Genomic DNA, 25310 nt, shown 5'->3' with positions numbered 1-25310 from the left:
CAGAGAAATGCAACAACATATGTAGAGAACTTACATTTTTGCCTGGGTGCTCATGTTTCTAGGTTGTTTTTCCTCTAAAGCTAATAAAATGATACTTGATTTGATGTGGGCACTTTGAACAAATAACTAGATACCAAATGACAACTTGTCCCCTCTTTATATATTACCAGATACTGTTGGCTCACTTCTGCATTTTTTTCACATACCTATAACAATACTTAATCAACATCTCTTTGTGATTTAAGTGGTTTCAAGTTTAAACTCACCAGCAAGGAAATAATTATACGTTTGTTAGTATTTTTTAGAGTCTACCAGGTTGGAATTCACCTTTTAAGTATCACAGAACCTGTCTTTGTGGTTGTTCAAAATGAAAGCAATGGAGTTCATAATCTTGGCTTGCCGTGCTATCTGTCCAGGGTCTTTGAAAGATGGCATATTTTCAAATATCCCAGGCTGGCTCAAAAATGCTGTCATATGTCACATTGGATTACCTTAGCCAGCTTGTGTTATGTTACATCAAGGATGTGACTAACATCAACCACATGTAATGCTGTAGAGTAGTGCTGTCCGCCAGATAAATTTCAAAATGGTACGGTTTTAGAAACCAGGATTTAGAAATTTCTGGTCATTAAGCGGGAAAAAAGGAGAGATCTTTAAATTATTTTAAAAGATATTTCTTTTTTCATTCTCACTTTCAAAGGAGTTGGCCGTTGTAAGCAAATTACAACTTGCCGAACTGAGTATTCCAGATCACAGTAAAGCAGCAAAGAAACTCTAAAGTTTATATCAAAAGCATTCTATAGTACAAATAATCAAGTGAAAGTTAAGTGCAAGTACTTCAAGAAACACTGTTCAACTATCTGTAAATGAAGAAAATGACTTTAATGAAAAAAAGCACAGATATTATATAATTTAACTGTAATTTAGGCTCCACTAGTTTCATTTTATAAAATGATTATGTATTTATATATTTGTGAAGGAATAAAAGGTATACTCACCAATAAAATAATCAGAGAAATAACACAAATATTTCTAACATTCATCATCTAAATGTATGCAAATAATAAAAACCATAAATTAAAAATACTGTTAATAGTACCATGTAACTAATAAAGTTAACCTACAGGATTCAGCAGGTTTCCCTGCTGGCTCAGTGGTAAAGAATCTGCCTGCCAATATAGAAGACCTGGGTTTGATCCCTGGGTTGGGAAGATCCCCTGGAGAAGCAAATGGCAATCCACTGCAGTATTCTTGCCTGGAAAATTCCACAGGCAGAGTTGCCTGGTGAGCTATAGTCCATGGGGTCACAAGAGTCGAACATGACTTAGCAACTAAAAAAAAAACAGGATTCAACAAAGTCCTAATATTCTACTAACTGTCAGGGATATTAATTGCTCTCTGGAGCAATTAAATCATTTTCAAAAAACAGGACCAAGAACTCCAATGGGAGAGATTCTGGTCTGATCAATGTCTGTGTTAACCCTGGAGATACAACCTTGCCCTGCTTTTTCTGAAAATGGGACCAGCAAGAACATTGTCTCTCAGTTAAGCCTATGCATGGATATGCAGGATTAACCAACTATACAAAGATGCCACACCACTGTCAGTTTAGAATTTATAGCTGTTTGACACACTTATGTCTGGTAAATCTCATCTTGTACATTTTGAACTTTCTAATACTTCTGGCTTCATTTCTCCATCTACTTTGAATCCTACTTTGACTTACAACAGCGCGTGCAAATGCATCGTGTTCTTGTTATCTACTCTTATACCCACGCCTAACAATTATTCCAATTAAGGAAAATTGCCTGAGCCATGTATTCCAAGCCAAATTATTGGTCTCAATAGGGTTATATGTTTGTCTTCTTACTCAGTATTCTGTCCGTTACTATCATTTAGGCCAGTATTTCTCAATGGGTTGATTACTCACACTCACGGAACATCTGCACAGGCTGGAGATACTATTGGTTGTTATGACAGGGGTGGGGGAGATACTACTTGGCGTCTAATGAGTAGAGGCTAGGGATGATCCGAACATCCTGCAATGCACAGCACACCCCGAACAACGAGGAGCTACTGGCCTAAAGTGTCAATCATGCCAAGGCCAAGAAACTGATTTAAACTTCACTTATACCACCTACATTCAGTTCAGTTCAGTTCAGTCGCTCAGTCGTGTCCGACTCTCCGCGACCCCATGAATCACAGCACGCCAGGCCTCCCTGTCCATCACCAACTCCCGGAGTTCACTCAAACTCATGTCCACAGAGTCGGTGATGCTATCCAGCCATCTCATTCTCGGTTGTCCCCTTCTCCTCCCGCCCCCAACCTTTCCCAGCATCAGAGTCTTTTCCAGAGAGTCAACTCGTCACATGAGGTAGCCAAAGTATTGCAGTTTCAGCCTTAGCATCAGTCCTTCCAATGAACACCCAGGATTGATCTCCTTTAGAATGGACTGGTTGGATCTCCTGGCAGTAAAAGGGACTCTCAAGAGTCTTCTCCAACACCACAGTTCAAAAGCATCAATTCTTCGACGATCAGTTTTCTTCACAGTCCAACTCTCACATCCATACATGACCATGGGAAAAACCATAGCCTTGACTAGATGGACCTTTGTTGGCAAAGTAATGTCTCTGCTTTTTAATATACTATCAAGGTTGGTCATAACTTTCTTTCCAAGGAGTAAGCGTCTTTTAATTTCATGGCTGCAAGCAGATGTTCAAGCAGGTTTTATAAAAGGCAGAGGCACCAGAGATCAAATTGCCAACATCCACTGGATCATGGAGAAAGCAAGAGAGTTCCAGAAAAACATCTATTTCTGCTTCATTGACTATGCCAAAGCCTTTGACTGTGTCGATCACAATCAACTGTGGAACATTCTGAAAGAGATGGGAATACCAGACCACCTGACCTGCCTCTTGAGCAACCTGTATGCAGGTCAGGAAGCAACAGTCAGAACTGGACATGGAACAACAGAATGGTTCCAAATAGGAAAAGGAGTATGTCAAGGCTGTATATTGTCACCTTACTTATTTAACTTATATGCAGAGTACATCATGAGTAACGCTGGGCTGGAAGAAGCACAAGCTGGAATCAAGATTGCTGGGAGAAATATCAATAACCTCAGATATGCAGATGACACTACCCTTATGGCAGAAAGTGAAGAGGAACTCAAAAGCCTCTTGATGAAAGTGAAAGAGGAGAGTGAAAAGGTTGGCTTGAAGCTCAACATTCAGAAAACAAAGATCATGGCATCTGGTCCCATCACTTCATGGGAAATAGATGGAAACACAGTGGAAACAGTGTCAGACTTTATTTTTGGGGGCTCCAAAATCACCACCTACATAATTCACTACAAATAGTTCGTTTAAACTGTTGATCTATATATCCAAAGGTCTATAAAACCTTACATCTTTCATGTCCCAAAGTCACTCAAATTCAATTTGTCACAAACTAGTTTCAAGGTCTCTCCTAAAAATCCACAACCCTAGTCATTAGTGGCATTATCAACTACTGCCTAGGGTCATGGGCTTCCCAGGTGGCTCAGTGGTAAAGAATCTGCCTGCTAATGCAGGAGACACAGGAAACATGGGTTTGATCCCTGGGTCAGGAAGATCCCCTCTAGGAGAAAATAGTAACCCACTCCAGTATTCTTGCCTGGAAAATCCCATGGGCAGAGGAGCCTGGCAGGCTATAGTCCATGGTGTTGCAAAGAGTTGAACACGACTGAGCAAGTACAGGCATGCATCTAGGGTCACAAGTCAGGCACTCGGAGTCATCTTCTTATCTCATCCACATGTCCAAACCATTACTAAGTTTTATTAATACTGTTAGGGGAAGCACACTGATTGAAACCACCCACCCTGGCCAGGCACCACAGTAACCATTTGCATTTGTTGTTTTATGACAGGAGATCCTGATAAGGAATACAGAACTAATAAGCTACCACCAACCAGAAGAGTTCAGGAAAGGTCGAAAGGAGACACTGGGTGTCCGTCCACTTCCCAGAATCCCTCTTGTTAGCATCCATCTTAGCTGAGCGATGCGAGCGCCAACAGGAAAGACTCTGAATTAGAATGACTGGCCGAAGACCACCCGGAAACTAATCCCGTCACCATGAAACCCAAGACTGCGAGCCACGTGGCACAGCAGTTCTCCTGGGTTCCCTTACCCTACTGCTCTCCACCCGGGTGCCCTTTCCTAATAAAATCTCTTGCTTTGTCAGCACGTGTCTCCTCGGACAATTATTTTCCGACTGTTAGACAAGAGCCCAGTTTCGGGCCCTGGAAGGGGTCCCCTTTCCTGCAACAATACCATTTCTACAGGCCTAATATTCTCAAATGTAGCAATTTCTCTGTACTCTATTGTCAAAAACATCACTCTGCATTTCTTAAGCCTCTTTAATAGCCTAACTGGATTTAGCACATCCACACTTAGATTCTTCCAGTCCATTCATCAAAATTCATCCAGAGTGATTTTCTTTTTTTTTTTTTCCAGAGTAATTTTCTGAAAGTTCAAGTCTCATCATATATCCCTACTTTCCAACACATGCATACTCCCACAACACAGAGGGTCTGCCCGCTTTGCTCCTTGCTGCCACCTTAGCCTCATTCCAAGCCTCTCCCTTCCCCTCATTCTCTTCACAGAAGCCTTCATTGTGTAGTCCCTCAAATTCTCCTTTAATAATCTCATGCTTCGAATTTACCTTATTAATTTGACAACACACATCATCTTACAATAGCTTTTCTTAATCTTTGGATTATTTTGGACTAGTATTTGTAATAATGCTTAAACTTAACTCAGAAAGTTAGAATTTATCACTGTCCTTTTTATCAAATGTCTTTTTCATGCTTAACTTCAACTTTTCAAAGCATATCTTCATGTGCTTTTCTTTTTTTAAATTTTTATTTAATAAATGGTACAAAGCACAATGCCAAGAACATTAACAGTTAAAAGTTCACCAAATGAAAAAATACTATAGAATGCACAGTTGTAAAAAGCTACATTAAGTTATTTTGCAACTGTGCTTTTCTAAATGAAGAATCAATACTATATTTTCCATGTAACTACACATATAAACATGCCTTATACATTAATCCAGTGATCAAATTTCTGACCACAACATTTTTTACTCTCTTTTTTCTTTTTTTTCCTAGCATTTAAGTACTGAGCCAAGGCTCACTATTTTTCTTTTTTTTTTTTGGTAAAGAAATTTTTCCCTGTTTCCTGGGCTTCTTTTAAGAATTATTAAATGGGTAATTATACATATCTAAAATATTTTTGATATCTATATCTAGTTGTATGTCTTTTCTAATACTAAAAAGATTATAATAATGAGTAGTATTATTAAGCCCTCAGTATGAATCAGACACCAAGCTCAGTGCTTCATATATAGTATTTAACCGTCACAATTACCAAATGAGGTGATCACTATTGTTACCCCCATTTTACAAATAGGAAAATTGAAACTTAGAAAGTCAGGTAATGTTCCCAAGGCTGTACAAATTGAATTTGCAAAGTCATGTCTGAGTCTTTTTTGACCCCATGAAATGCAACCTGCCAGGCTCCTCTGTCCATGAGTCTCCAGGCAAGAATACTCAAGTGGGCTGTCATGCCCTCCACCAGGGGATCTTCCAAACCCTGGATCAAACTCGCATCTCTTATGTCTCCTGCATTGGCAGGTGGGTTCTTTACCACTAGTGCCACCTGCTGCTGCTGCTAAGTTGCTTCAGTCGTGTCCGACTCTGTGCAACCCCATAGACAACAGCCCACCAGGCTCCGCCGTCCCTGGGATTCTCCAGCCAAGAACACTGGAGTGGGTTGCCATTTCCTTCTCCAATGCATGAAAGCAAAAAGTGAAAGTGAAGTCGCTCAGTCCTGTCCGACTCCCAGCGACCCTATGGACTGAAGCCTACCGGGCTCCTCCATAAATGGGATTCTCCAGGCAAGAGTACCACCTAGGAAGCACTAAATGGAGCTTAGGCAAGGTCATACGACTAGTTCTTACTAATGGAATGGTGGAAAAGTGATTCATCACTTTGGGAACAAGATCAACATGGGCATGTCTTCTCCATCCTCTCTTTCACCAACTCATCAAGTGAATGTTGATTTCTGGATGACTGTGGAAGTCATTATTAAATAGAGCAGAGCTTCCATGAACCTGAGTCCTTGACTGCACTGAATAAAAGAGAGGGACTCCTCAATCCCAACCAGAAATACTTACATGGGATCGTAAGGTGAGTAAAATATAAATTATTATGCTAACCAACTAAACTTTTATGTATATTATGTATTTGCTTATGTATTTCTTTCTATTTACTAAAGTTGTCAAAAATTAAAAGCTATACATGTAAATTCTTCTAAATAAAGTGTATTCAGTAAATGATATTTTAGTGTGTATTAAAAGAAAATTTTCATGTCAAAAATTAATTCTGTTGGATTGACATTGTTGCCTAGTGATAGTATAGATATAGCAACACAATGTCTCCAAATATAAAAATTAAAATACAAAATACTTTCAGTATTAACAAGCATATTCATAGCTAATTACCTAAAAATCAAAATTTACTGAGGGGCTGATTGATTAAAACATTTCTGTATATAGTACACTCTTTACAATTTTTAAAAGTATACTACGTTTTATAAAAACCTTTAAATGCTTAAACCTTCTGATCTCGATTTCAATTATGGTTATCTATCAAAAGCAAATTATGCTAATCACATTAAAAAGCTATGCACAAAATTATTTCAGTTTTAAGATTGGTTCATGTAAAAATTAGGCACAAATGAATTGCTCCAAAGCAAGAATTTTTACCAATCAAGTAACTGATGGTCTCCACTTTGGCAGCTTAGAAGCTGAGAACCAAAATTTGGGCTTGCTTCTAGCACATGTGCAGGGCTTTGTGGCACACATTTTATGTTCTAACTTACACCTGACACATTCTCATTTTTAATCCTTATTTTACTTTCTCCTACTTTCATTGCCTATTTTCAATTTATTTTACATAAACCTAATAGGAAAAGGAGTACATCAAGGCTATATATTGTCACCCTGTTTATTTAACTTATATGCAGAGGACATCATGAAACACATTGGGCTGCAAGAAGCACAAGCTGGAATCAAGATTGCCAGGAGAAATATCAAAAACCTCAGATATGCAGATGACACCACACTTATGGCAGACAGTGAAGAACTAAAGAGCCTCTTGATGAAAGTGAAAGAGGAGAGTGAAAAGGTTGGCTTAAAGCTCAACGTTCAGAAAACTAAGATCATGGCATCTTGTCCCATCACTTCATGGGAAATAGATGGGGAAACAGTGGAAACAGTGGCTGACTTTATTTTGGGGGGGATCCAAAATTACTACAGATGGTTACTGCAGCAATGAAATTAAAAGATGCATACACCTTGGAAGAAAAGTTATAACCAACCTAGGCAGCATATTATAAAGCAGAGACATTACTTTGCCAACAAAGGTCCATCTAGTCAAGGCAATGGTTTTTCCTGTGGTCATGTATGGATGTGAGAGTTGGACTGTGAAGAAAGCTGATCACCGAAGAAATGATGCTTTTGAACTGTGGTGCTGGAGAAGACTCTTGAGAGTCCCTTGGACTGCAAGGAGATCCAACCAGTCCATTCTAAAGGAGATCAGTCCTGGGTGTTCATTGGAAGGACTGATGCTAAAGCTGAAACTGCAATACTTTGGCCACCTCATGCGAAGAGCTGATTCATTGGAAAAGACTCTGATGCTGGGAGGGATTGGGGGCAGGAGGAGAAGATGACGACAGAGGATGAGATGGTTGGACGGCAAAACCGACTCAATGGACATGAGTTTGAGTGAACTCCGGGAGTTGGTGATGGACAGGGAGGCCTGGCGTGCTGCAGTTCACCGGGTCTCAAAGAGTCGGACACGACTGAGCAACTGAACTGAACTGAACTGAACTGATATGTGATTATGGTAGCATCTACTTTGTACAATAAAATTAAGAGAGGAAAAAGCAATGTCATTTGACCAAGTTCACTCAACTAATAAGAAGCAAGACTACAAATCTAGGCAGCATGGTTTTGGATTTAAAGCTCACACTACGTTGGTGTCTTAGTAAGTCACTTTAAACTTTTTTTTTTTCCTAACAAACTAAAATATGGACACAGTGTTTCCCAGGTGGATCAGTGGTAAAAATTCCACCTGCCAATGCAAAATACGTTCATTCAATATATGGTTGGGAATATCCCTTGGAGAAAGAAATTGCAGACCACTGCAGTATCCTTGTCTGGGAAACCCCACGGACAGAGGAGCCTAGTAGGATACAGTCCATGGGGTCGTAAAGAGTCAGACATGACTTAGCAACTGAACAACAACAAAATACAGACATATGGCCAATTAAATAAATGGGTTTGGGAATGAAGAAAATTATTTTCACAAATTAGAAAATAGTCACATTTTAAAATGAAAAATAATTGAAAGCCAGTTCCTACTTGGAAGAAAAGCTATGACCAACCTAGACAGCATATTAAAAAGCAGAGACATTACTTTGCCAACAAAGGTCTGTCTAGTCAAAGTTATGGTTTTTCCAGTGGTCATGTATGGATGTGAGAGTTGGACCATTAAAAAAGGCTGAACACGAAAGAATTGATGCTTTTGAACTGTGGTGTTGGAGAAAACTCTTGAGAATCCCTTGGACTGAAAAGAGATCAAACCAGTCAATCCTAAAGGAAATCAGTCCTGAATATTCATTGGAAGGAATGATGCTGAAGCTGAAGCTCCACCTGATGTGAAGAACTGATTTACTGGAAAAGACCCTGATGCTGGGAAAGATGGAAGGCAGGAGGAAAAGGGGACAACAGAAGATGAGATGATTGGATGGCATCACCGACTCGACAGACATGAGTTTGAGCCAGTTCTGGGAATTTGTGCTGGACAGGGAAGCCTGGTGCACTGCAGTCCATGGGGTCGCAAAGAGTCAGACACAACTAAGCAACTAAACTGTAAATGAAACTCCACAGCAGAGGAAACCATCAACAAAAGTAAAAGGCAACGTACTAAATGGGAGAAAATATTTCAGGTTATATGTCTGAAAAGAAGTTAATATCCAAAATATATTAAAAAATGTATATAACTCAATAGCAAAAATATAATTATCTGATTAAAAATGAACAAAGGCTCTGAATAGACATTTTTAAAAGACACACAGACAGCACATGGTATGTGAAAAGGTGCTCAACATCAGAAAAATGCAAATCAAAACCACAATGAGATATCAACATACACCTGTTAGAATGGCTAGTATCCTAAAGATAAGAAAATGTTGGGGAGAATGTGGAAAAAAGAGAACTCTGTGCACCATTTGGTAAGAATCTAAATTGGTGCAGCTACTATGGAGAACAGTAAGCAAGTACCTCAAAAAGTTAAAATAGAAATACCATATGATCCAGAAATTCCACTTTTAGGTATTTATCCAAAGAAAACAAAAACACTACTGAAAAGACTATACATCTGTTTTCACTGCAGCATAACCAAAATATGGAAACATTCTAATTGTCCATCAACAAATGAATGAAAATAAAGAAGAAGCGGTGTATATATTAATACATATATGTGTGTGTATGTGTATAAACTCAAAGGAATATTATTCAAGCATAAAAAAGAATGAAGTCTTGCCACTTGTGACATTTATGGACCTTGAGGGCATTATGCTAAGTGAAATGAGTCAGACAAAGAAGGTCAAATACTGTATGATCTTATTTACATGTGGAATCTTTAAAAAAAAAGGGAGCTCATGGATACAGAAAACAAACTGGTGGTGGGGGGATGGGGAGAGTGGTGGGGAATGAGTGTGCCTGTGTGTGCATGCTCAGTCTTGTCCAACTCGATGTGACTCTATGGAGCATATTCCACCAGGCTCCTTTATCCATGGAATTTTCCAGGCAAGAACACTGGAGGAGGTTGCCATTTCCTAGTCCAGGGGGATCTTCCTGAGCCAAGGATCTAACCTGCATTTCTTGAGTCTCATGCATTGGTAGGCTATTCTTTACCACCGAACCACCTGGGAAGCCCATGGAGAAGCGGTGACAGGGGTCAAAAGGTACAAACTTTCAGTTATAAAATAAATAAGTCATGGGAATGTAATTTACACAATGCTTTCAAATTGTGGCGCTGGAGATGACTTTTGAGAGTTCCTTGGACTGCAAGGAGATTAAACCAGTCAAGCCTAAAGGAAATCAACCCTGAATATTCATTGGAAAGATTGACACTGAAGCTGAAGCTCCAATACTTCGGCAACCAGATGTGAAGAGCTAACTCATCAGAAAAGACTTTGATGCTGAGAAAGATGGAAGGCGAAAGGAGAACAGGGCAGCAGAGGATGAGATGGCTGGATATTATCAACAACTCAATGAACATGAATTTGAGCAAATTCTGGGAGATAGTGGAGAACAGAGGAGCCTAGTGTGCCGTAGTCCATGGGGTCACAAAGAGTTGGACAGAACTTAGTGACTGAACAACAAATTGTATATTCGAATGTTTCTGAGAGTAAATCTTAAAAGCTCATAAGAAAAAAATTTATAACTACGTTTATGGTGATGAATGTTTACTAGACTTAACTGCGGTGATTATTTTGTAACATACACAAATATCAAATCATTACATTGTATACCTCTGCGGGGAAAGAGCAGATTAGTCAAGATGGCAGTGGTCAGGCTCTCTCGCCCCAAGCCCTCTTGCTCTCCCCTCCTGTTTTGTTAATAATGATTATGTAACATCTCAGCTCACTTATAGGACTGCACATGTGCGTCTCGAAGTACTCACCTGGACACGGGCTACTTTTGTTCTGTAAACATATATAAGCTCCCCCTGAAAAGGCCCCTGTGGCTACATTATGGCCATCAGGCTGAGTGACGGCTATGTCCGCTGGGTCAGCTGCAAGAGATGAGCTTACAGCCTGTCCTCTGCTACAGCTGCTGTGCCAGTCAGGACAGAATAAACATGTTTGCAGTTTCTATGGCTCCTCCTATCTTTTTCCAGCTTTTCTGCTTGCATCTGACCTACCATGGGTTCTACAAACAGTGTGCACCATGAGATACAGCAAGACAACCTCAAAGTAATGTAATGTTAGGTCAATTATATCTCAGTTTTTTTAAATTGAAATTGACTCACATTGACCTGAAGAGTTCATGAGAGGAATCCAAAGCTGTGACTGGATCCAGGTATCTGACAATGTAAGCAAGCTTCTCTCTGTCTCCTGTCTATTTTTTTTTCTCTGTCGGTTTCATCCTCAGGAAGGGTTCACTGACCTCAGAATGGCAAAGATGGTAGATGGAAACGCCAGCTTCCCTTGGCCCTTAGTGCTCCTCACCTCAACAATTAGAGATGACCTTTCCCCTACAGGGTGTGTGTGTGTGTATGTGTGTGTTGGGGAGGGGGGTGGGGGGGAGCCCTAGGAAAAGATCTCATTGGTCAATATGGGATTATGTGTCATCCCTGGACCAATCATTATAGGCCCTTATTGGCAGAGCCTGGGTCTGGAACCTACACTTAGAGCTGGAGATGTGGGATTAGCCCCAATGAACCACGTAGACTTAATTGGAAAGGAGTGGGTTTTAAGAAAGAAAAAGAGCCACAGAGAAGTTAAAACCACAATTGTACATAGTTGACACCTCAAGCCTAACTAGCCTACTCCAACTTCACATTTCTGAAGAAAAACACGTAATAAAATAAAACAAAATGAGAATATCATTGGTTAATCCAACTGCCTATGGTGTCATATTTATTTTCTGCTAATATTTATTTACTTTTTCTTTTGTATAAAGAGAAGAGAGAAATACATCCAAATTCTTAAGAACTTACTTTATGGGATTTGAAACCGCAGCTTTTTTTCCTCTTTGCTGCTGCTGCTGCTAAGTCACTTCAGTCGTGTCCGACTCTGTTTGACCCCATAGACGGAAGCCCACCAGGCTCCCCCTTCCCTAGGATTCTCCAGGCAAGAACACTGGAGTGGGTTGCCATTTCCTTCTCCAATGTTTGAAAGTGAAAAGTGAAAGTAAAGTCGCTCAGTGGTGTCCGACCCTTAGCGACCCCACGGACTGCAGCCTACCAGGCTCCTCCATCCATGGGATTTTCTAGGCAAGAGTACTGGAGTGGCTTGCCATTGCCTTCTCCGTTTTTCCTCTTTAAACAGAGCGATTAAAATTCCTTGTTTTTAAACAGTATTTGCATAAAAATCACCTGGGTTATCCTGTTAAAGAGCATATTATGATTCAATAAGCCTGGGATTTGCTCCCTGAGATTCTGCACCTCTAACAAGTCCCCAATGATGCTAGCATATGTGGTTGACCAGCCACTGAGAACATCAAGGCTTTAAACAAATGAACAAACAGATGACACCACCCTTAAGGCAGAAAGCAAAGAGGGAACTAAAGAGCCTCTTGATGAAAGTGAAAGAAGAGAGTGAAAAAGCTGGCTTAAAGCTCAACATTCAAAAAATAAAGATCATGGCATCCAGTCCCATCACTTCATGGCAAATAGATATGCAAACAATGGAAATCATGAGAGACTTTATTTTCCTGGGGTCCAAAATCACTGCAGATGGGGACTGCAGCCACGACATTAAAAGACGCCTGCTCCTTGGAAGGAAAGTTATGACCAAACTAGACAGTATATTAAAAAGCAGAGACATTACTTTGCCCACAAAGGTCCATCTAGTCAAAGCTATGGTTTTCCAGTAGTCATGTATGGATGTAAGAGTTGCACCATAAAGGAAGCTTAGTGAGGAGAACTGATGCTTTTGAACTGTGGTGCTGGAGAAGACTCTTGAGAGTCCCTTGGACTGCAAGGAGATCCAACCAGTCCATCCTAAAGGACATCAGTCCTGGGTGTTCATTGGAAGGACTGATGCTGAAGTTGAAACTCCAATTCTTTGGCCACCTGGAAAAGATCCTGATGCTGGGAAAGATTGAAGTCAGGAGGAAAAGGGGACGACAGAGGATGAGATGGTTTGGTTGAATGGCATCACCGACTCGAAGTACAAGTGTTTGAGCAAACTCCAGGAGTTGGTGATGACAGGGAAGCCTGGTGTGCTGCTGTCCATGGGGTTGCAAAGAGTCGGACACGACTGAGCAACTGAACTGAACTGAACTGAGGCTTTGACTAAAATTGCAGCACTATTTAAACTGATTACAATAATATAATATCTGAAGGAGTTAATGATACTTTCAAAAGTTTTTAATTTGTGGTCTAAGAATATTTTAGGGAACAGGAGATTCTAGCTGTAAAGCATGTTGATAGCCACACTGAGAAACAGATAGGGGTTTTCATTCATTGTGTACTTAGATTTCATTTTTTTTCCCAATAAATTATTTTAATCAGAGCTGTGCCTTGACTTGCAAACTATGGTTCTTAGAATCATGAACCCCTCTCTGGAAGACACATAAGACCATGGAATACCATGGAAGATCTTTTTAGCAGAAATATTTATTTATCTAAAATGGAACAGTAGTTAAACTTTTATTTATATCTTTATTTTTAGTGGAAAAGGCAAGCCACAGACTCCAAACAGATAACTTTAGCCTGGATTCAAATCTCACCTCCACTGCTCTGTAGTTGTAATGCTTAGGAGAAGCTCCTATAAACCCACAATTTCCTCATCTGTAAAGTGGGAACAATATTAGTATCCACCGCAAATGTATTCTGTGAAGATTCAATGAGTTAAAAAAACAAGGGAAGTGTTTGACAATCTAGCACTTTATCACCACTATATGTTTTGTTATTTTTCTCCTTGCAATCAAAAAATAGTTTCAATATACTTGATACTAGCTGGTAATTAGGAAATCATTGATTGGTATAGACTCAGTTTAAGAACACATAGTAACACTGAATCTAGAGAATTAGCCCTTATCTTCCACCAGTTATAAATCATAGCTGAGGTTACAGCTTAAACACTAGACACTAACTATTCCTCACAGCAGGGGAGAATAGTTAGCAAAATCTGCAATTAGGGCTTTGTTTATACTTCCACTAGGAGGGATGATTTGTTAGTTTAAAAGAGATCTTTTGTGTTGATTACAGGTGTCAGCACATCCAAGTTTGGGCTGTGCTTGAATACCTGCTATGAGATGCAAGACACAACAAAATCATATCTTATTGTTTTAATTCAAACATATCTTCATTCACAGCTGTGTTGATTGCTTTAACCTAGGCTGAGTAATTTATGTAAAACAAAACTTTAAAAATCTATGTTTTTAGGTGGCTCCATGGCACAATGGATAGTGCACTGGACTTCTAAAATCTATATTTTTAACAACACGAATAATTTGACCTTAATCAATGAATTTTCTTGTTTCTTTCTCTGCTCATTAAAAATATCTCTGCTTCGAAGAAAATCATCTTTAGTAATTAAATGCCAACAGATTATTATATCCTTCTTATGTAAATAAAGTATAAGTTTAATTTTACCTTTGGAAGGGACCAGAATATATTTGTGCTTGTTGATATGATCAGAATATTTTCAAAGTCAAAGAATTCAGGAATAAATAAATCAGACTCTGGCAGAAGTACATCCAAAAATATTGCCAAAGAAGGACTAAGAAACATATCTCACGTTCACTCACATGTAGTCTCTACTCTCAGATATGAGTATGGAGACAGATTTGAGGGGAAGATGGATACTTACTTTCATGAGAAAGGAAGATACATTTCAAATGAAATCCTGATTTCTATGAAATCACCAAAAGTCATTAGAGGGGAATAAATGTCCTTAAAGTGACCTTACAAATATATACAGAGTTATGTTCCCTTTATAATTTCACAATATGCTTAAGGTATTTAATAGTAGTTTTTTGTCACAAGCTCCTCAAGATTTAACTTCAAATAACAAAATCACCCAAACATTTTGGACTTCATGACACTGATACAAGCTATCAGTTACTGCTACTATTTATTGACTGACTAGAAACAAAATATTAGATAAGTGAAAAATGGAAGAAAACTAACATTTTTTTTTAACTTTCAAAAAAATATCTTTTATCAACTGTAAAACTTTGGGACTCTTCTTAGCTCAGGCTATAATAAAATAAACAGCCTAAGACTGTCATCCCTGTCAAAGTTAATTTGAATCAGACAGACTATTTACCTCTTCTTCAAATTCGTGTGACTCAAGGTTAGCCTATTTTAGAAAGCTGAGTGAGGCAAACCTAATCCTCTTCTGAAGCTCATTAATTGGAAGCAGGACCACACTCTGCAAAAGCCTTTTCAAAACTAAAGAGACAAATTAAGAATTTAAATAAGGTGAAAACTCTAAAACAAGATTCTCGCAGTGGCTTCTGTTTATACAGTTACACTCTAAATATAAAGCTGACACCATTCGTGTTAAATTTCACTAGTTTGCTGATAAGCTAGAGCAGAGAGGAAACTTAGCACTCTGGGTAATCTTGTCAGTCACTCTGAGAGAGCTCGTAAATAATGCAGGAGGATTTCTACTTCATTGGCAAAACCCTTTCTTTTCAAATCCATGGATAAATTCATAGCGGAAAGTAAAATAGATAAATACATGGGCTATTTCCTTGAGTTACTCTTCAGTATTACTATCAGGTCTTGAAGATTTTAAATATTATTTAAACTTCTCCAGTTCAGTTCAGTTCAGGTCAGTAGCTCAGTCATGTCCAACTCTTTGTGACCTCATGAATCACAACACACCAGGCCTTCCTGTCCATCACCAACTCCCGGAGTTCACTCAAACTCATGTCCATCGAGTCAGTAATGCCATCCAGCGTCACCTTCTCCTCCTGCCCCCAATCCCTCCCAGCATCAGAGTCTTTTCCAGTAAGTCAACTCATCGCATGAGGTGGCCAAAGTATTGGAGCTTCAGCTTCAGCATCAGTACTTCCAATGAACACCCAGGATTGATCTCCCCCAGAATGGACTAGTTGGATCTCCTTGCAGTCCAAGGAAATCTCAAGAGTCTTCACCAGCACCACAATTCAAAAGCATCAATTCTTTGGCTCTCAGCTTTCTTCACAGTCCAACTCTCACATCCATACATGACCACTGGAAAAACCATAGCCTTGACTAGACGGACCTTGGTTGGCAAAGTAATGTCTCTGCTTTTTAATATGCTATCTAGGTTGGTCATAACTTTCCTTCCAAGGAGTAAGCGTCTTTTAATTTCATGGCTGCAGTCAGCATCTGCAGTGATTTTGGAGACCAAAAAATAAAGTCTGACACTGTTTCCACTGTTTCCCCATCTATTTCCCATGAAGTGATGGGACAAGATGCCATGATTTTGTTTTCCGAATGTTGAGCTTCAAACCAACCTTTTTACTCTCCTCTTTCACTTTCATCAAGAGGCTTTTGAGTTCCTCTTCACTTTCTGCCATAAGTGTGGTGTCATCTGCATATCTGAGGTTATTGATATTTCTCCCAGCAATCTTGATTCCAGCTTGTGCTTCTTACAGTCCAGCGTTCCTCATGATGTACTCTGCATAGAAGTTAAATAAGCAGGGTGACAATATACAACCTTAACGTACTCCTTTTCCTATTTGGAACCAGTCTGTTGTTCCATGTCTAGTTCTAACTGTTGCTTCCTGACCTGCATACAGGTTTCTGAAGAGGTAGGTCAGGTGGTCTGGTATGCCCATCTCTTTCAGAATTTTCCACAGTTTATTGTGATCCACACAGTCAAAGGCTTTGGCATAGTCAAGGAAGCAGAAATCGATGTTTTTCTGGAACTCTCTTGCTTTCTCCATGATCCAGCAGTTGTTGGCAATTTGATCTCTGGTGCCTCTGCCTTTTCTAAAACCTGCTTGAACATCTGGGAGTTCACGGTTCACATATTGCTGAAGCCTGGCTTGGAGAATTTTGAGCATGACTTTACTAGCGTGGGAGATGAGTGCAATTGTGCAGTAGTTTGAGCATTCTTTGGCATTGCCTTTCTTTGGATTGGAATGAAGACTGACTTTTCCAGTCCTGTGGCCACTGCTGAGTTTTCCAATTTTGCTGGCATATTGAGTGTAGCACTTTCACAGCATCATCTTTCAGGATTTGAAATAGCTCAATTGGAATTCCATCACCTCCACTAGCTTTGTTCATAGTGATGCTCTCTAAGGCCCACTTGACTTCACATTCCAAGATGTCTGGCTCCAGGTTAAGTGAAGGACATTTTTTTACTGTTTCTAGAGATCCGGAATGTGTAACATTGCTCGTAATTGTATGACTGATCACAGTGTCACAATCTTCACTCTTTCAGCTGTCTTCACAATGAAAATCAAATTGCATATTAAAGAGGGTTGGATAATGAAATTCTTGCACTGGTATTTTAAGCCTTGTCTAGATTTTTTAAGTTGCCATTAACCATCAGATATTCTTTCATTAGTTATAACTACCCACTAAATTGCGCAAAGGTTGAGTTAGTTACAAAATGACTTTTTGATGTTTCAGCTATAGAAAAGAATAATTCCAGTGCAAATCTCTCTCCATCCTCAGTACTCAATATATATTTTGATACTGAAAAACACCAATATCCTGTATGCTGAAGCACCTTTAGAAGGGCTCAGAAGCACAGGACAACCCACTTCTGAGGAGGCAGCATGGTATAGCAGAAGGTGCTTTGGCCTTAGTCATGGTACCTGGAATCTAATCCCTGTTCTGCTATGAATGAGTTGGATGTACACAGGCAATCAACTGGGCCATCTGCCCTGCCTCCCTGCTTTGCATGCAAATTGATGGTGTTAAATTATCTCTTTTGTCCCTTCTGTCTTGACTCTATGAGATCATGATGTTTGAATGACTTTGGCATAAACAGAGAAGTCAGAGTCATAGCCTTTAGATCTGGAAGGCCCACCTGCCCTCTTTTTACATTTACTCTCAAAATTCCCAAAAGACCAGTCTGCACACACTATCTCCAAAACCACCCTCTCTTACCATCTTCTGTCCCTTTCGTCTGCAGAATAAGATAGAGGTTATAAATTACATGCAATATTATGCAAGACTGTGGTAAATGCTGACATGTGGTTTAGGGAACAAGGGCCAAAGAGTATCATTCGATTTTCAGAGGAATCCATGGCCTGAAAAAGAATAAGAATTTCTATCCTAGTGTCTCTCCTCAGCCCATCTATATAATCTACCACTGTACAATTCCATCTCCTCCTACAGTTTCAAATATGTCTCTTTAAAGAAGATTTACATGTATTCAAATATTCATAATATTTTAAATACCCACAAAATAACTGAGGTTTTGGAGTCAAAAAGAATTTGATTCAAATTCCAGCTCTAAAACCCTTTGAGAAATTTATTTAAGCTGCAAGGTATTCATTTTCAACATACAGATGAGTCTTTATGATTCTTTGAAATATTGAATATTCATTAAAAGATATTTGAACATCTACTATCTGTCAGTGATGAAAATGAGAGGCTTAGCTTAGTTTGTTTTGTTTTTATATAGGATGGTTAAGCATGATCACTTTGATCAAATGAACAGTTAAGCAGAGACCTAGAAGCAGACAAGAGGTGACCTTAGAAGTGTAAATTCAGGGCAGAATAAATAGCAAGTATAAATTTCTTGAGGGTAAATTCTGCTCATGAGTTCCAGGAAGAGCATGAAATGAACCCCTGGGTAGAACGAGGGGTAGCGAAGTTACAGGGAGTTCGAAGGCTCACAAGGCATCTTGGTAAGGATTTTGGCTCTTTTGTTCTGAGGATTATTAGCAAAGGAGTGGCATAATGTGACATATGCTTTAAAGGAACAACTCTGACAATTATATGGAATGATAGGCTAAAAGAGGGCAAAAGTGGGAAAAGGCCATTTAGGATGTAATTGTGTTAATATATTGTATTAATATATATTAATAATAATTGTATTAATATAATGAGGCATGATGTTTCTTTATACCAGTGTAAAGGTAATGACATATAGATGAATTCTGGATATATTTTGAAGGTAGAACTTACTGGATTTATTATTGATTGGCTGTGAAGTGTAAGAGGAAAATCAGAGTGGCTCCTGTTTTGTTTGCCTCAGTAACTGGATGGATATGAAAGAGCAGAAGGAAATGGGGGTGAGAAAAGTGAAATCAAGACTTCACCTTTGGCTATATTAACTTCAAGATATCTATTAGGCGTACAAATTTCAGGGAATGTCTAGTCCGATACATTTAACCTAATGAAGATTGTGCTTCAAGACAAGAGTGGACGCAAGATCACTTAGGGAACAAGTGTAATTAGAAGAGAAAAGAGGGTCAAGATTGAGCCTTGGAGCATTCTTTCTCATGTTTAGAGGTCAGTGATGTGAATTAAAATCAGTCAAGGGAAAAAAATTTAGCCAAATAGACCAAAAGGTGTCTCAGTGGGATATTGTGAGAATTCACGTAAGCTAAAGGGTATATATTGGAGAAGGAAATGGCAACCCACTCCAGTGTTCTTGCCTGGAGAATCCCAGGGACGAGGGAGCCTGGTGGGCTGCCGTCTATGGGGTCACACAGAGTCGGACACGACTGAAGTGACTTAGCAGTAGCAGCAGCAAAGGGTATATATGGAGAAGGCAATGGCAATCCACTCCAGTACTCCTGCCTGGAAAATCCCATGGATGGCGGAGCCTGGTGGGCTGCAGTCCATGGGGTCGCGAAGAGTCGGACACGACTGAGCGACTTCACTTCACTTTTCACTTTCCCGCATTGGAGAAGGAAATGGCAATCCACTCCAGTGTTCTTGCCTGGAGAATCCCAGGGACCGCAGAGCCTGGTGGGCTGCCGCCTATGGGGTCGCACAGAGTCGGACACGACTGAAGCGACTTAGCAGCAACAGCAGCAGCAACAAAGGCTATATAAAATTGTGGAATCTTGTTTTTTTTTTCCTTCCAACAATGCCTTGTATACTATAAGCCATCAATAAATAAAACATGTTTCATTCATTGTAACCTCTCTGGCCTTAGGCTTATTCTAAACATTTTAAAAATTAATTTAATCTTTATTGAAGGATAATTGCTTTGCAGAATTTTGCTGTTTTCTGTCAAGCCTCAACATGAATCAGCCATAGGTATACACATATCCCTTTTGAAGCTCCCTCCCCTCTCCCTCCCCACCCCACCCTTCTAGGTTGATACAGAGCCCCTGTTTGAGTTTCCTGAGTCATACAGCAAATTCCCATTAGTATCAATTGCCCAATGGCCATTTGTATTTGATTGTTTCACTAGCACCTTAAATTCAACATGTGTAAAACAGTTTAATTGCTTTCCCATCAACCAGATAATCCAATTGTGACCTTGCCTTCAGTCTCAGTGCTCTCCAGGCTAGGTAGAGTAAAATTAACTTCCAAAAAAGGATTTTTCACATTTACTCCGTTGTTTAGGCTTAAGTGCAGAGTTTCATAAACTTGCTTTCTGAAATGTGATTCTATAACACAAATCCAAACTTCTTAACGATGGCATTCAAGACCATCTGGGATTTACACTGAATCTTTCCAAGCCCTCCCTTGTTTTTAATAGTCTGCTCCAGTGCCATCAACCCACTCTGTGTACTGTTGCCAGCTCACCTCTCTTTCAGTTAAGTTCAGTTCAGTCACTCAGTCATGTCCAACTCTTTGCGACCCCATGAATCACAGCATGCCAGGCCTCCCTGTCCATCACCAACTCCCAGAGTTCACTCAAACTCATGTCCACAGAGTCGGTGACGCCATCCAGCCATTTCATTCTCTGTCGTCTCCGTCTCCGACCACCCCCAATCCTTCCCATCATCAGAGTCTTTTCCAGTGAGTCAACTCGTTGCATGACGTGGCCAAAGTATTGGAGTTTCAGTTTTAGTATCAGTCCTTCCAATGAACACCCAGGACTGATCTCCTTTAGAATCTCCTTGCAGTCCAAGGGACTCGCAAGAGTCTTCTCCAGCACCACACAGTTCAAAAGCATCAATTCTTCAGTGCTCAGCTTTCTTCACAGTCCCACTCTCACATCCATACATGACTACTGGAAAAACCATAGCCTTGACTAGATGGACCTTGGTTGGCAAAGTAATGTCTCTGCTTTTTAATATGCTATCTAGGTTGGTCATAACTTTCCTTCCAAGGAGTAAGTGTCTTTTAATTTCATGACAGCAATCAGCATCTGCAGTGATTTTGGAGCCCAACAAAATAAAGTCTGACACTGTTTCCACTGTTTCCCCATCTATATCCCATGAAGTGATGGGACCAGGTGCCATGATCTTAGTTTTCTGAAAGTTGAGCTGTAAGCCAGATTATCTTTTCCCCATCTGTTTGGTCCCTTTATCTCTAGACTCTGTGTTGCCACAACAGCAGGCCCCACCTTACTGGAAGCCAACCCACCCCTCAAGGGCAGAATGCAATGATGCTCTTCTCAAGCTTCCCATTCTCCAGTCAGCAGGAATCTCCCTGTCCTCTCAGAGTATTTGGCTCCTATTCTGCATATAGCATGTCCTACTTGTACATAGCATGCCTTTAAAATGATTTATGCATGTCCTTATCTCCCTTCCAGAGTTTAAACTTGAGAGACCCTGAATTTCATCTACTGTTTAAGTAATTAAACAAAGAGGCCATTAGACTGAGTCTGAAGCTTTCATACCCTCATGAGCAAACTGAAACCTAAGCCAGGGCCAATTCCTCTGAAGGCACCGGCACTGGAGAGGACAAAATTTAAGAATAACCCAAGCACAAAGAGACAATTAGGGCTTCCAAATAAGGCAACCACTTAAGCTACAGCCAATCAAATAACTTCCTTATTTTTCTCCTGCATTTACTTGTAGGAGGTGATCTAGAGTCGCAGGTTCCCAATCTTTTTGGCACCAGGGACAGGTGTCCTGGAAGATAATTTTTAAAGGGAGGATTGGGGGAAGGCGATGGGATGTTTGCTGGATGATTGAAGAGCATTACATTTATTGTGCACTATAATTCCATTACCGCAGCATCAGCTCCACCTCAGATCATCAGGCATTAGATCTCAGAGGTTGGCGATCCCTGATCTAAAGGATGTGATTCAGATTGACCGGGTAGGTAGACCCAAGCAGGGTGCTGGGATCCCTCCTCTGTCCTTGGAACGCACCTTCTGCTCACCATGACAGTGGCTGAAGCCATTTCCAAAGTCTCAGCCTTGAGAGAGCACTGAGTTCTGAGATCATGTGGCTGCTATGAACAACCTCTGTATAAAATTGTAAGACACTGGCGGGCAGGTGAGAAGGAAGCAGAGATCCACACCCTCAGCTTGCAGCGCCAAGACAAGCGTCCTATGTACGTTCCCTCGCTTATTAAACCAGCCATTTACCAGTCTGGAGTGGCTGCCTCTAGCTCTCCTTGCCCTCCTTGTGCTGCGGTCCGGTCTAGATTTCACCCGGGGAAGCTGCCTGAGATTTCCCGCCAGCAGTGCTCCATGAAAGCCTTTGCCGGCTACGACCAGAGGAGGGCGCGCCCAGGCCTAGCCACTTCCGGTTTGCTCCTGCGGGATTTCTACTTGTGTATGTTCAAATAAACTTGAACATGTTAATGCCCCTGTTTATCTTTTAACACTTCCACCACTTTCCAAAGTGTCTTTGTAAAAAGTAACTTTCCTGGGGCTTCCCTGGCAATCCAGTGGTTAAACCTCCAGGCTTCCACTGCAGAGGGAGTGCCAAGTTTGGTTCCCAGCGGGAAAACTAAGATCCCACATGCTGAACAGTGGGATCTGAAAAAAAAAAAAAATTTAAACAGCCTTTCCTAAGTGTTTTTGTAACCTCAGTATTTGTTGAACTGTAATCCCTGATGGTTCAGCGGTAAAGAATTCGCCTGCAATGCACAAGATGCAGGAGACTATGGCTGGGATCCCTGGGTAAGGAAGATCCCCTGCAGGAGGGCACCAAAACCCACTCCAGTATATTTGCCTGAGAAATTCCGTGGACAGAGGAACCTGGCCGGCTACAGTCCATGGGATTGCAAAGAGTCAGACAGGGCTGAACAACTAAACACATGCAACACACACGTTCACACTACACCAACAGCCTTATTTTACAAAATGAAGTGCTGATGCCCAGTGAGTTTAGATACATACTGAAGGGCACAAAATGATCTTAGCAGAATTATTAGACTTCTGCTCAGTTCATCTTTTTCTACTACGACATCACAGTAAATATAGATATTAAATAATCATATATTTTATTAACAGAGAAGAATTTTAAAAATTTTAATGGGGAAGAATAGTGCTTGATTTTATACTATCCCAGATCAATAATTCTCTCTGTTCTTGAAAAAAGGAAGTATCCATTTTCAAATTATATATATGTATATATATCTGGTAGCTCAGCTGGTAAAGAATCCACCTAAAATGCAAGAGACCCCGGTTTGATTCCTGGGTCGGGAAGCTCCCCTGGAGAAGGGATAAGCTGCCCACTCCAGTATTCTTGGGCTTCCCTGGTGGCTCAGACAGTAAAGAATCACCTGCAATGTGGGAGACCTGGGTTTGATCACTGGGTTAGGAAGATCCCCTGGAGGAGGGCGTGGCAACCCACCCCAGTATTCTTGCTTGGAGAATCCCCATGGACAGAGGAGCCTGGTGGGCTATAGTCAGTCCATGGGGTCACAAACAGAACACAACTGAGCAACTACGCACAGCACAAGCCAGATACATCCTAAGAAAACCAGTAGCATCTACCTTGTAAAGTCCTTGCAAAATGTCTTTTCATCAAGATTTTGCCTTCTTATTTGACTTTTTAAAAAGAAAAGCTTTATTGAGCTATAATTGATTCTGAACATACAGCATATATTTAGAATACAAGTTTTTACATATGTTTACAAACATGAAACCATCACCAAAATCAAGATAGTGAATATATCCATCACACTCAGAGTTTTCCTCAACCCAAACTTCCTGACCCTTTCCTCATCTCTTCAGTACTCACCCCAACCCCAGTCATGTAACCATAAGGCTACTTTCTGTCACTATAGGATAATTTGCATTTTAAAAGGCAAATTAATATTGACTCAAGCATGTACATTTTTATCTGGCTGCATGATTATTTTGAGATTTATTCACATTATTGCATTTCTCCATATTTCTTCACTCATATTGCTGTAAGTAGTATTCCATTGTATGGATATACCAGTTTATCAATTCACCAGCTGATGTAAATTTGGCTTGTTTCTCCTTGGGGGGTATTAAAGTTGCTATGAACATTGATGTACAAGTTTTTGTATCAACATATGTTTGAGTAACTATCTAGGAATGGAATGGACAGGTTGTATGGAAGTATATGTTTAATTATTTAAGAAACTGCCAAACCATTCTCCAAACTATTTTCCATTCTTATCAGCAGTGTATGGGAGTTCCAGTTCTTTTGCATCTTTGCCTTGACTAACGATTTGGTTAGTTTTTTAATTTCATCCATTCGCATAGGTGGTTCACCTTTGAATTTTTAAAACTTTAAGTGCCAGGCATCAGCAGCAGGGATACAAAGATTAATGATATTTACCCCTTCTTTCACAGATGTGGCAATCAATGAGAAAATAAATAAACATAACTTTAGTATGTAGTAAATCCTTTAATGTAGGTATGTAGAAATTCTTTTAGGAACACAGGGAAGAGAAGTCAAGACAGTTTAGGGAAGACTTTTAGAGATTTGCTATTTGAAAGATACCTTGACATTACCCAGCTAGAAAAGAAGAAAAATCATAGACATAAAAGCACAAAAGATCACAGCATTTCTAGAGACAGGTAAAGGCATGGATGCATAGTGCATGAGTGGTGGGATCAGAGTTGGAAAGAAGAGTAAGGGGTGGATTTTAAACGAATTTTTCTGCCATGTTAAGGTGGTCAAGTGTCTTGAGTCTGGAGACAGGAACCTACAGATCTGTGCTTTTGAAAACAGAAAGCAGAAAAAGCTCTGAAGAATGGGCTGGATGAAAGGCTGAGCAAAAAGACACCGAGGAGGCTAATCCAAAAAAAAAAAAAAATGATGAGGGTCTACATTTATGTTTTACTTTCCAAATAAAGAAAAGTTCAACCTGATATATTTTTGAGAACTATAATAAAAATTAAAAGTCTTTCTCCCTCCCTCTCTCTCCTCCTCTCTCTTTCTCATAAAGACATTGATTTCCCAAAGGACCATATTCTTTATTATTCACTTACGATGGAATCCTCTGAGAGGGAAAGTTTTTGAATCCTTAACATCCATTTATTCTCCGAGAGATTTCAACTGCTATTTAGTCTTTTAATAAGAGAAAACCCACAAAACTCAAAACTCCTAGCACACACCCTTAGAGAGTTTACAGAGGGTTTTCATTAGATTACATACGTCTTACCATCCAGCACCACATTCTCTTCTGTAACTCCATTAAGTAGGAATAATTATTCTTGCAGTA

This window comes from Moschus berezovskii, chromosome 6, assembly GCF_049115385.1.
Source record: "Moschus berezovskii isolate FMDL1 chromosome 6, NW_MosBer_1.0, whole genome shotgun sequence".
Taxonomy (NCBI): domain Eukaryota; kingdom Metazoa; phylum Chordata; class Mammalia; order Artiodactyla; family Moschidae; genus Moschus; species Moschus berezovskii.
The sequence above is the reverse complement of the archived record's forward strand: the minus strand, read 5'-3'. Positions refer to the sequence as shown.